Source organism: Schistocerca gregaria, chromosome 2 (assembly GCF_023897955.1).
Source record: "Schistocerca gregaria isolate iqSchGreg1 chromosome 2, iqSchGreg1.2, whole genome shotgun sequence".
Taxonomy (NCBI): domain Eukaryota; kingdom Metazoa; phylum Arthropoda; class Insecta; order Orthoptera; family Acrididae; genus Schistocerca; species Schistocerca gregaria.
Window position 1 is genome coordinate 672,107,068 of NC_064921.1, and position 13,174 is coordinate 672,120,241.

The 13,174-nt window shown below is 41.7% G+C and overlaps 1 long non-coding RNA gene across 2 annotated transcripts in view; it reads left to right on the forward strand.

Moving 5' to 3' along the window:
• The first annotated feature begins 6,842 nt into the window (after positions 1 to 6,842).
• The window catches only part of LOC126334720 (uncharacterized), a 29,505-nt gene continuing 23,173 nt past the window's right edge, over positions 6,843 to 13,174 (forward strand). The window contains exon 1 of one of the 2 annotated variants that reach the window (XR_007564773.1): positions 6,843 to 7,047. This is a non-coding gene — a long non-coding RNA (uncharacterized LOC126334720). Of the gene's footprint in view, positions 7,048 to 7,438; positions 7,592 to 13,174 lie in introns of those variants that run through there. The other variant, XR_007564774.1, reaches the window with a different exon arrangement.

A 13,174-nucleotide genomic window follows, 5' to 3' on the forward strand; every position in this document is an offset into this window, starting at 1 on the left:
GTTCACGAAGTACCAATAACAAATGCCTATTAGGCCTACAACAAACAAAAAGCTTTATGTTAGGAAATAGTTTCACATTTCATTCATATGCACCTGTTTCTCAAGCATGAGATCGAAAAGTAGTATTATGAAATTTTTATAAAAATTTGGAATCGTGTTATTCTTCCATAACTTTTGTGATGTCCCCATTTCTTCTCCTTCCTCTTTCTAACAAACAATCTTATCATCACCAATTCTGAAGCAATTCCTGCCATTGTCAAAATTTGTTTCCCGATTAAATTCACTAGCCCCGCCAGAATCACAGGTTTAGGTATCCCATGATTATTCTCCATTTAGGCATTGTTACATGTTCGTACAACACATTTTCCACGTTACTTCCAGAATAGATCTTACGTGGCCGCTAGATGGAGAATGTACAACTGATCCTAACTAGTGTAGCGATCTGGCCAAAACGTTTCTGTCAAAATTTCATTTTCTTGGATACACCGAGAAGGTAATACATAATCTTTCTCCTCTGTTATTCCAGTTAGTCATTTATTTTCATTCTGGTAGTCTGAATCTATGTTAATTATAACAATGCTGATCATTTGAAAACAATCAATCTCCTGACAGAGACATCACATACACAATGCATGCATTCAAAAATCAACTTATGATTCATTCAGAAATCAACTTAAAATGTGTTCAAAAATTTTCAAAAACCAACAGGGATGCATTTCAAAATCATATGAATAGTCGATAGACCAATGTGCGCTGGATGCTAAGCGCTTTGTGAAACAAGTTTTTTTTTCCTCTAGAATATGAATTTGGAGCCCCCTTTTCTCGGTAGCATCTAGCTGCTTGCTGCGACTGCTTGCCCAGCCAACAGCCACATTCCGTGGAGAACCTACCACTACTACAACGCTGCTCAACTGCACAAGCGCATGAGCCCGCTCGCAACTGCTAAAACGAAATAATATGTAAACGGTTGTGACTTCACGCTCATCGGAGGCAATTTGTTGTTATGAAGCATTGCATAGTCTTCCTAAAGCCTTTGACACATTTTGCTGTTGGCACAAGCTTGTGTGAGGACTGTGTGTTGTTCTTGTATATGGTGCATTTGCTTTGCAGTTTAAGCTATTTTCGTTTTTTCCTCTCGTTTATGTTTTATTGTTGAAGTGTTATTCTGCAGTAACAGAATACAGTAATATCCTTTGTTAGAGTATCGGTTCTTACCAGTGAAAATTACAAAAATTTAACAGAAAACTAAAACAATGAAAAATTCCCGGAATTCTACAAAATTCCCCAGTTTTTCGTGGTTTCCTCCCGGATGAAAAAATTCACGGATCTCCCGCTTGTCCCGGGTTGTATACACCCTGTTCTTGCTTCCTACTGTTGAAGAGCAATTCGGGGATGGCGACTGCACTTGTTCATAATGCATGGCCTGTGACAGGGTGGTTGCACGACAATAACATCCCTTTAATGGACTGGCCTGCACAGAATCCTGACCTGAATCCTATAGCACACCTCTGGGTTGTTTTGGAATGCCAACTTTGTGCCGGGCCTCACTAACCAACATCAATACCTCTCCTCAGTGCAGCAATCCGTGAAGAATGGATTGCCATTTCCCAAGAAACCTACCAGTACCTGACTGAACATATGCCTGCGAGAGTGGATGCTGTCATCAAGGCTAAGGGTGGGCTAACACCATATTGAATTCCAACATTACCGATGGAGGGCACCACAAACTAGTAAGTCATTTTCAGCCAGGTGTCCAGATACTTTTGATCACAAAGTGTACCTTCCCACGGATTAAACAAACCTGTGACCATTCATGCTGCCCTTGTTTGTATATGTTCAATATCTCATTAGTCTTATCTGATATGGGTCCCATACATTTGAGCAATATTCTAGAACCAGTCGCACAAGTGATTTGTAAGCAGTCTGTTGACTGACTGCACTTCCTCAGAATTCATGGGCTGCTATGCACAACTTTGAAATATTATCAATATCTGACTGAATATTTATGTAGCTCTTCCACAGATACTTCATTATAGATAAATGCACCATCTGCAAAAAGCCAGATATTGCTATTAATACTGTCTACAATGTATTTAATACACAACATGAACAACAAGGGTACCAACACACTTCCCTGGTGTGCACCCAAAGTTACTTCTATATCTCATTATGACTCTCCATCCGAGGTAACATGCTGCATCCTCCACAGCAAAAAGTCCTCGGTCCAGTCACAAATTTCACTTGATACACCATATGATTATACTTTTGACAATAAGTGTAGGTTTGGTACTGAGTCAAATGCTTTTCAGAAATCAAGAAATGCTGCATCTACCTGCATCCCTTGATCCAAAGTTTTCTGTATGTCATGTGAGAAAAGTGTGAGGTGGGTTTCACATGTTAGATGTTTTCAGAATCCATGCAAGCTGGCATAAGGGGTTCATTCTGTTCAAGATAACTCGTTATGTTTGAGCTCAGAATACATTCTACGATTCTAAACAAATCAATGTCAAGGATATTGGACGGTAGTTTTGTGGATCACTTCTACTACCATTCTTTCAGATTTCTTGCAGAAACTGGGCACAGTTTTTTGTTCAAGGGATCTTTGATAGATTATAGTTAGAACAGGGGCTAACTCAGCTGCAAATTCAGTATAGAATCTGATAGGGATTTCATTGTGCCCTGGAGCTTTGTTCACTAACAAATATTTCAGCTGTTTCTCAACACCATTGACATTAATACTTACTTTGATCATCTTTTGAGGGGTACAAGGATTAAGTTGGGACCATTCTCCTGGGTTTTCCTTTGTAAATGAACATTTGAAAATGGAATTAGATATTTTGGCATTTGCTTTGCTACCCGCAGTTTAAGTTGCTGTATCATTTGCATGTGGGCTAGACCCCAACTTTGGTCCCACTAATAGCATGTACATAGGACCAGAATTTCTTTGAGTTTTGTGGAAGATCATTTGACAGTATTCTGCTATGGTAGCCACTGACTGCTTAAAGCATCATCTTGACAGCTTGATGCATTTAATTCATCTAGAAGTTCCTTATAGTGACTGTATACCATGAAGGGCCCCTTCTATAATGATCTGTTCTACTGGGTACCTATCTATCCAGTGCATGGTCAATTATTCTTGAGTCATAGTTCCTCTACATGCTCCTGCCCTGTCCTGAAAGTTTTAAGTTCCTCACTGAAATGTGACACTACCAATTTTTTTATACAGTTTTCTGAACATATATATCTCTCTGCTTGTTTCATTGTCAGATCCCCAAATGATGGTGGTTTGTGCAGATCAAGAAAAGGATCGGGATTGCATTGTTGCTGGTTCCAGGTGACAGTTGAAGTAGGTGTATACCTGTGCTTTGTGCCTGACAAAAGCATGTATCCACAAATAATGTCTCTTGCTTGCTTGTGTAGAATTTATCACTCCCATCACCCTCAGCCATGACAACTCGCAAAAGGAGAAATAAAAATTCACTAAATAACTCGCTACAATCACATATAATGCTCACATTGCATACAACATCCACAGCACAGTTCTCAGGGCATCACTGAAAGCTTATTGGATGTCAGAGAATACATGTTGCAGGTGTGCAGAAGCAGCCTTACCTCGATTGCCATCACTCATGACTCAAACTACAGTTGTCCTTTATACTTTGGTTATCATTGTTGTCATAACCATGGCATAGTTACTGATACTAATTTTGATGTGGACATCCCCAAACAGATCAGGTCTGTTTGTTGCCATTACTTCTAATGTATTTCCATCATGAGTAGCATTCCAAATTATATGTTCTAGGTAGTTTTCAGAGAAGGCATTTAGTAAAGCTTCACAGAATGTCTTACCATGCCCACCATTAACAAAACCATAATTTTCCCAATTGACTGTAAGATGATTAAAGCCTCCACTGGTGATTACAGTATGATTGAGGAACTTACATACAAGTGAACTGAGGTTTTCTCTACATCGGTTACACCAGGAGATGAATATGGTGAACAATAGATGGATCCAGTTATTATTTTATGCCCACCGCTGATATTGGATCTTGCCAAAACAACCTCACAGGCAGTTTCTATTTCTGTCTCAGTGGATATGAGTTTCTTATCTGCTGCAAAAGACACGTTACCTCCTTTTCCCAGTTGCCCATCCTTTCGAAATATATCTCTCTGCTATCAATTTCAGTTTTCAACAGCTTCTTCTACCTAGTATTATGAGAGGTTCATTGCTTTTTAGGAGTGCTTTGAACTCTGGAGCTTTGTTGAGAATGCTTTGGTGGTTAATTTAATACCCTCACCTGTGGGAGGTATTTCTTTTGATCTGACACTGATACTTGTAGGTTTCCTACATCTATCATTGTGTGGATTGGATGGAGAGTCAACTAATCTAAAAAACCCTTTGTGCACCCCACACCCCGGAGAAACAGCTTCTGATGTGTAGTGCATGCCTGACTCACTTAGGGGGATTCTACAGTTTTCAACACTATGGTGCAATTTCAGGAAGTTGCAGCCTAGCTTGTCACAGAACCTTCGAAGTCTCTAGTTCAGTCCCTCCGCTTGACTCAAAATAAAATGGCCACAATGAATTCTGGGGATAATTCTGCAAATTATGAGCTAGTTGAAACTCTGCACAAGGCTGGTCTTCTAAAACTTCTCTGCCAGTTGCTGGTATGACACTAGTATGACAATAGAGTCCAGACGACAGGCATCATTTGTTCCAGTGTGTGTCACAATCTACAGTTAGTTGCACCCTGGTTCCTTCCGTAGCTACCAGAACAGTTTCTTCAACATGTTGCATGAGGCCCCCAGGCATACATACAGATAGTACCTGGTGTCCTTTGCTGTCCCTTGCTGCCATTTTCCAGTACGTGTATATGTTGAGTGTCTCCTCCCAAAGCACTGGATTGATTTCAACCAAATTTGGCAAAATACTGCTTGCTGTCTGAGAATCAGCATTGTGGGAGTTAGGACCTTCTACCTGCTATAGGGGCAGAGAATGGATGAAAATGTTTTTCGTCTTCTGACATCGAGATTGCCTAGCACAACTAGTGTGTTGTGCAGCTAGTTGAAACTCTGCACAAGGCTGGTCTTCTAAAACTTCTTGCAGGTGCCACACACATGGACAGCCACAGCTGAGAAGAGAGAGGGGGGATAGTAAGAGAGAGGTTGATGAGATGGACATAGAAAGGGGGACATGGATCAGAGGTGGGAAGGAGGTGGTGGACAGAGATAGGAGGAAGAGGGGATGGACAGACAGAGAGGAGGGGATGGACAGTGAGAGGGAGAGGATAGGGAGATGCAGGATAGGGAGATGCAGGAAGCTGGTGGGAAATGTAGAGATGTAATGGTTAGGTGGAAAATGAGGAGGGGAGGAGGAGATGGGCAGAGAGAGCGGAGGAGGATATGGACGGAGGGTGGAAGATGAAGATATGGTAGGAAAGGGGACAAAGGAAATGGGCAAAGAGAAAGTGGGGAGGAAGAGTTGGAGAGACAGAGAGAGGAGGGAGTAGGAGACAGACAAATAGAGGTCATTGGAAAAGGTGAACAGAGAGGTACTTACATGTGTATCCAATAAATGAACAAAATTATATGAATAAAAACAGTGTATACAGACTTAAACATTTCCATTGCCTAATTACAGCTCAAATAAAAAAAAGGCAAATAATGTCAAGTGTACTGCAACTATTCAGCACACAAGGCATGATAACAATGCACCCATGGGGAATGACTGCAACACAACAACGAGGCCCTCACAACCATGTCCACATGCTACTGTGAAAGGTTTAATACATGGGAATAAAGCAAGTGTTAAGTGCCGTTCATCCATCTGAGAGCCTTATTAGGTTGGGTTAATAGAGAGGCAGACAAGGCTCAAAGAAGAATGGTGTGATATGCCAGGGATTTACTTGGTTAGCAAGAAAGTGTTACAGGTATGGCGAGCACATTCCCATCAGAGAAGAAAGGTTGTGTAAACAGCAGGGAGTCATACCCCCATTAAGATCACTCTTGACTTCCCAAGATCCCCAGTTTAAGTATGATTCAAGAAACATATCACTTCCTTCTACATATATCTCATGTAATGATCATGATGGTAAAATTAGGGGAACTCATATTCATACAGAAAGAAGTGGAAATCATTCTTCACAGATAACATAAATGAACTGAACAGTAAAAGGTAGATTGGGGTGGGTAAGGTATTGACAGTTTCTATGTTGAGCAAACAAAGCATACCACCTACATCTCCACAGCAGATGCATCATTTAAACAAGCCAGCAGGAGGGCCAATGTGAGCCATGCTATGTATGAGGCTTGATATTCCTATAGGTGGTGCTACAGAAGCCATCGGAGTACACAGCGTACAAAAATTATTCATCCTTGTATCTTTTTAAGATGACACAAACTGAGCTCTTCTCTTCAGATGTTGGAAAACTAGCAGTGAGACTACTACAAATATTTCATAATTTTACTAATTTTACCAAGACCGCATAGTGAGAAATATTTCAGAGATATTATGGAACAGAGACTGACAGTGATCCAAAGTTATGTATACAACACATTGTTCGTAGTCATTTATTAAATGTTTAGAGTGTTCAGGGTTTGCCCAGCTACCTCATATGAACTATGTACACATCATACATATCTGGTGATGAGGAGAGGATTGATTTGGATTGGATTAAATACAAGCAACTTCAAATGACATCAAATTAATTAAATATCCTTTTCAGGCAAGTTTAGAAAATAATTGAATTTTTTTCTTTGGATTTCTTGTGAGTTAAAATGTTCTTAATTTTTGTATAAAATGTCAATTACTGGAGATATACCTCTCACTGGATTTCAGTTTCGGAGCCAACAAAGACAAATTGTACTGTTGAATATTAACTGACTGCCGGATCCACTACAAGCCCAGCAGCCAACTATGACCGCAGCAAGAATTCCGAAGGTCAAGAGCCACCTCCTTCCTTCTATTCCTTTGATGCAAAACAGGATGGCTCTGGATGGAGTACAAACTTAAACTGGAGAAGCACATTCCAGCCTACAAAATCTCAGGTGACACGCAACATTCTTTTTCCTTTTATTCCATAGGTCGGAATGAACATTTTCCACTTATGTAGGAAGCTGTTTCCGTGACCTATGCTATGAGGATGGCATTAAGAAGCTTGATGAATGTTTTCAATCTCAGTTCCAAACAGCTGCTGCTCGTTCAAATTCTATTGTGCTTGCCATGACAGTAATCAACGGTATAAGGAATGGATCACCAACCTCAAGGGCATCACTATGGATTTGTAAATTTACCTGCACTTGTGAAACTTCTTTTCAAGATGAATTTCTTTGTGATGCAATTATTCAGATCATTGAGGACACCAGTATATGACCTCGATTTCAAAGTATCACAATCCTGGTCTCAGTGATGTAATTAAAGTGATTGAACATCAGGAAGTACAAGACTCTGAGGAACTAGGCTTCAAATGTTCATGTTGATGTGGTGATGGCTGCAAATAGTTCAAAGCAGACCAAGTTCCAAACAGCACATGTTCACCGCAGCTCCAGGCAACAGCATGAGCAGTCGACAAGGCACCCATCAAGTTTTCCTGTAAGTTCATGCATTTTGAAGCCTTCTGTTCAGTGCTATATAACGCATGACAGTTAACACTGATTTTCAAACCATGGAAAATCCAGGATGGAATGTAACAATATTAGGAGAAGGAAAGCTGCTACTCACCATGTAGCAGGGATGCTGAGTTGCAGATAGGCACAACAAAAAGACTCTCACAATTAAAGCTTTCAGCCATTAAGGCCTTCGTCAACAGTAGACACACACACACACACACACACACACACACACACACACACACACAAATTCATGCAAATGCAACTCACACACATGAGTGCGGTCTCAGGCAACTGAAATCACACTGCAAGCAGCAGCACCAGTGCATCATGGGAGTGACAACTGGGTGGGGGTAAGGAGGAGGTTGGGGTGGGGAGGGGGAGGGATAGTACGGTGGAGTGGCAGACAGTGAAGTGCTGCAGATTAGACGGCACGCAGGGGAGAAGTGGGGAGGAGGTGGGGGGAAGTATTGGAAAAGGAGAGAAATAAAAAGACTGGGTGTGGTGGTGGAATGACAGCTGTGTAGTGCTGGAATGGGTACAGGGAAAGGGTTTCTTGGGTGAGGACAGTGACTAACTTTCCGTGCAATACGGAAGGACTATGTTACCTATCAGATACTTCCACCTACAAATCTTGCCACCAAGACTCCATTCCAGTAATCCAGCAGGATCTCCACGCACTATTCAAATCCTTAGGCCCATTCCAGAACCTCTCCTCGGAGTCCGTCTCTCTATTCAGCCCTACCACTCCCCGCACTCCTACCTTCTACATGCTTCCTAAAGTCCACAAACCTAACCACTCAGGACACCCCTTTGTGGCCAATTATTGTGCCCCGACTGAGAGAATCTCTGCTCATGTAGACCAACACATTCAACATATTACCCACAACCCACCCTCCTATGTAAAAGATACCAACCATTTCCTCCATTGACTGTCCACAGTTCCTGTCCCTTTACTACACAGTGCCCTGCTTGTCACTATTGATGCCACCTTCTCGTACGCTAAACATTCCTAATGCTCATGGCCTTACCATTACTGAAGACTACCTTTCCCAAAGTCTGATGGATTCCAAACCAACAACCTCCCTCCTAGTCGCCATGACCAACTATAACCTCACCCAAAATTACTTATCCTTGGAAGGCATTACCTACAAACAAATCAGGAATACGGCTATGGGCACCTGAATGGCACCAACCTTTGCCATCCTGTTCATGGGCCATCTAGTGGAATCCTTCATAAAAACCCAGAATCCTAAAATCCTCACCTGGTTCAGATTTATTGATGACATCTTTGCTATCTGGCTCGAAGGTGAGGACACCCTATCCATACTCCTCCAGAACCTCCCCCATTTGCTTCACCTGGTCCTACTCAACCCAAAGATGGCTACGCCAGCACCTCTGTCCATATTTAACCTACAAACCACCAACAACACCTCCACTTTGACAGCTGCCACCCATTCCATACCAAGAAGTCCCTTCTGTACAGCCTAGCCACCCATGGTCATCACATCTGCAGTGATGAGCAGTCCCACTTGAAATATGCCAAGGGTCTCACTGAAGTCTTCGCTGACTGTAATTATCCTCCTAACCTTGTACAAAAACAAATCTCCCATGCCTTATCTTTCCAGTCTCTCACCACCTCCCGAAGTCCCAACATCCGACCACAGAGGAGGATTCCCCTTGTAACTCAGTACCACCTAGGACTGGAGAAACTAAATTACATTCTCCACCAGGGTTTTGATTACCTCTTGTCGTGCCCTAAAATGAGAAATGTCATGCCCACTATCCTTCCCGCCCCTCCCATAGTGGTATTCCATTGTCCACTGAACCTACACAATATAATCGTCCATCCTTACACAACCCTTCCTCCAAATCCCTTACCTCATGGGTCATACCCCTATAATAGACCTAGATGCAAGACCTGTCCCATACATCCTCCCACCACCTACTCCAGTCCAGTCACCAACATCACCTATCCCATCAAAGGTAGGGCTACTGGTGAAACCAGTCACGTGGTCTACATGCTAAGCTGCAACCACTGTGCTGCATTCTATGTAGGCATGACAACCAACAAGGTGTCTGTCCACATGAATGGCCACTGACAAACTGTGGCCAAGAAACAAGTGGACCACCCTGTTGCTGAACACACTGCCAAACATGATATCCTTCATTTCAACGACTGCTTCACAGCCTCTGCCATATGGATCCTTCCCACCAACACAGCTTAACTGAGTTGAACAGGTGGGAGCTTTCCCTGGAATATATGCTACGTTCCCATAACCCTCCTGGCCTCAATCTTCGTTAGTCACTGCCCTCACCCATTCAGCCCCTTCTCTGTTCCCACTCCAGCATTACACAGCCATCATTCCACCACCAAACCGTCTTTTTATTTTGCTCCTTTCCCGCTACTTCCCTCCCCCCCCCCCCCCCTACACCCTCCCCATCTCATCCCGGCCCTCTGTCTAACCTGCAGCTCTTCACTGTCTGCCAACCCCACCATAGTATCCCTCCCCCTCACTGCCCCCAGCCTCCTCCTTACCCCCACCCAGTCGCCACTCCCATGATGCACTGGTGCTACTGCTCACAGTGTGGTTTCATTTGCCTGAGATTGCAGTCGTGTGCGTGAGTTGTGTTTACAAGTGTGTGAATTTGCCTGAGATTGCAGTTGTGTGCGTGAGTTGTGTTTACAAGTGTGTGTGTGTGTGTGTGTGTGTGTGTGTGTGTGTGTGTGTAAAGGCCTTAATGGCCTAAAGTTTTAATAGTGTGAGTCTTTTCGTTGTGCCTATCTGCAACTCAGCATTTCCGCTATATGGTGAGTAGCAACTTTCCTTCTCGTAATATTGTAATCACTGATATTTCTGCATAACAGAATGCTGACACTGCTACAAGTCAGGATACACGCAGCAACTGTGTTTGTTAGAGAATCGCAGAGTACAAGTACAATAATCGCAAAGCTACATGAACAGTACAAAATGTTGATCTTACAAATCAGCTCTTCCCACATAAACAGACAGAAAAATGCTCCATTACTCACAAGTCAAATGAAGGCAGTACTCCAAAAGCCAGCACTCACAATCACATTCACACTATATTTACATGCAAAACTTCTTCCATAAGGCAAAAACCGAATTTCGGAAACCGTTTTTCTCTGTCATGTTTACAAGTTAAGGTTTGCAGCAGATTTGCTAGCCCTGTTAAAAATGGTGTCTAGAAAACATCTGATCTAGTTTCTGGTTTAGTCAACACAATCGTTATTTCTCTTCACTTAAATACTGCTAGTAGGCAGCTTCATGCTTCCTCCAATATTTCTGCTTCGCCTTCACTGCACACTAAGTCCATATTAACTGAATATTCCGAGAACAAGATGTAACTTGACAATCCAAGCATGTTTCAAAACCAGTTGCAGATTGGAATTGGAAAACTAGCAACTAGAAGCAGTATTGGAAAATTGCTTAATGAAATCTGGTTTTGGGAGCCCCATGTAATTGGGGTGTCAGAGGACTAGCCGCAAACTGTTCCTCATTTTACAATGAAACTGTACCATTACAGTTAGATACTGGCGCTTCAGTTACATTAATTAATCAGAATAGACACACAAGAAATTGTGACACTCTAAGCTAAGGAGTCTATAATGGCTGTTAGTGCAATTCATTGTAATTCAGTCACACTCTAGTCCCACTATTTATATCGTGAATGCATTTGATTTGATTGATGATGATGTTTGGTTTTTTGGGACGCTCAACTGTGTGGTTATCAACCTTTGCTTAGCCCAATCTCGCCACTTTCATGAATGATGAAGAAATGATGAGGACAACACAAAAACCCAGTCATCTCGAGGCAGGTGAAAATCCCTGACCCCACCGCGAATCGAACCCGGAAACCCATGCTCGGGAAGTGAGAACGCGACTGCGAGACCACGAGCTGTGGACTTGATTTGATTGGTTTGGATATTCAAGGCAATGCACTTGCTATCAGTACACAAGCTTGCCATGTCAGCAGGCAACAATTGTGTAAAAACTATGAAACTATGTTCAATAGCACATTGGGAGAGGCAAATATTTTTCAAATGCAAGTTACATTCAAGCATAATGCTCAACCATGACCACACAAATCCAGTCCCGCACGCAATACGCATTGAAGTTGCTTCTGAACTCAGCATACTGGAACAAATCTACACATAACAAACAATTTGTGCAAAACAATGGGCACCTCCTCTAGTCATCAGTAGAAAATCAAACAAAAAAAAACAGACTTTGTACACACTTTACAGCAACAGGTAATGCTCCAGCAGTTATTGGGCAGCGTATTTACAAACTGTGGTAAACTGCTCCATAAATTTTGAGTTATTAACATCAGTAAAGTGTTGTTCATGTGATATTATAGTGGAAAAAGGTATTAGAGCATGCTCAGTAACATATAAATGGTACCACTCAAGTTGTTTTGTGAAATTAAACTCTGATAAAATCTCATGCGATTGTGGTCAACTGTATAACAGTCTCCAAGTAGCAACAGAAATGTGCAGTGCCGGAATTGAACTAAATATGTTACATGAGCTTTATTGTGATATAAATGCAGCTAAAAAATACGTAGCATTTCTGGAAAATCTAAAGCAAGTATTGCGGAATCCTCTTGAAAACCAAAACTGTGAATCACAAAGTGCTTACAGCAGGCCTAAGTCTAAAAAACTACAGAACAATTTCAGCACTCTAGGTGGTGTAAAGGAAACAAGGAAGACTGTAATGATACTGATTGCCGTCTAACAGATGCTGCTGATATATGAAAATATAGAAATAGCATTGCCCCAAAAGGCAGCAATGGCAGAAATACAAATCTTAGGAAATTCAAGTTAGTTGTTTACTCAGACAGTCATGTTGCGATCTCGCAAAAATCTTGCAAAACAAACACAATCTTAGAGCTACCAGATATGTAAAACCTGGGGCCCCTATGAATGAAGTTATAAGGAACATACAGCGTGATAACACTACACAAGAAAATCGGGTTTTGGTTATAATTGGTGGTGCAAACGATGTTTATTCCAATGAACTAAAAAGTGCCATCTGTGACTGCTGGAAAACCCTAGATACAGTGAAAAATGAAAGTGTAATAGTGGCTGGAAGACCACACAGATATCACCTAATAGAAATGTCAGAAATTATTATGGCCAACAGGCAATTTCGTAAAATATGCAAAGCATACAGAAACACAAACTTCCTAGATGTCAAATTCTTGGAAAGGAAACACTTCACCAGGCATGGTATGCATTTAAATATTCATGGGAAAAAGTTCATAGATTCTAGAATAAATGAGATGGCTGAGATGATGTACACAAAAAACAACATCATGCCTGCTATTGTATCAACTCAAAACAGAGAAGCCATCTCATCCCAGATGATACCAGCAACAAAAAAGGCAGCATAACAAACACAACCAATAGCAATTACACAAAATGCAGCAGTACAAAAAATAATCAAAGCAGAAATGCCAACATCAGTATCACCATCAACAGCAGCATCACAGACAGCAGTAACAGCAGAAATCCCAGCAATAGCAGGAGCAGCAGCAGACA